Below are 614 nucleotides of genomic sequence, written 5' to 3' on the forward strand. Positions count from 1 at the left end.
GCGCCCACTAGCTTTAGAAGCGCAGGCACCCGGGCCGCGCTCGGAGCAAGAAATGCCCGTAACCTGGGCCTGCCTGCCCCACCACGCGAGTCGTGACAGGCTCCGGGGGCTACCAAACCCACTGGGCAGCAAGGGTTCTGTTCCCCAGCCGGCCCTTGGCTTTCACACGATCCTCCGTGACTGCACCAGCTTGAGCGCCTTTAAAGGGCCACACACCCCCGCAACCACTATAAAATATCCCTGGCGGCCGCACCGCTGTCCAAGGGGTGCTGTGGAGCAGCCTCGGGGAGGCCGGCTCCTCCCGCCCCCCCTGCCCCTGCTCGCAGCTCTGGGCTCCCGCGGCTTCCCCACGACCTGGTAGAGAGCCGGGGAGGCGCAGTACCCGCTCGGCCCTCCGTGAGTATCCAGTTCAGATTTTGCCACCAACTCGCCCACGAGCCAGGACATGTGCTAATAATGCCCTAAACCAGTTATAAAGACGTGGAAATTGGGGGGCGGGGGGGAGGGTCTGTCCTTCTCGGGATTCCTAGCGGAGGCCAGCCGCTGCCTTCCGCGTGTGCGTCAGGGCTCTGCGGGCGCCAAGAAGGGCTTGAGCACGGGGTCCCCCGCGCGCG

Source organism: Echinops telfairi, unplaced genomic scaffold (assembly GCF_000313985.2).
Source record: "Echinops telfairi isolate 266 unplaced genomic scaffold, ASM31398v2 ScPeMD7_34;HRSCAF=130, whole genome shotgun sequence".
Taxonomy (NCBI): Eukaryota; Metazoa; Chordata; class Mammalia; order Afrosoricida; family Tenrecidae; genus Echinops; species Echinops telfairi.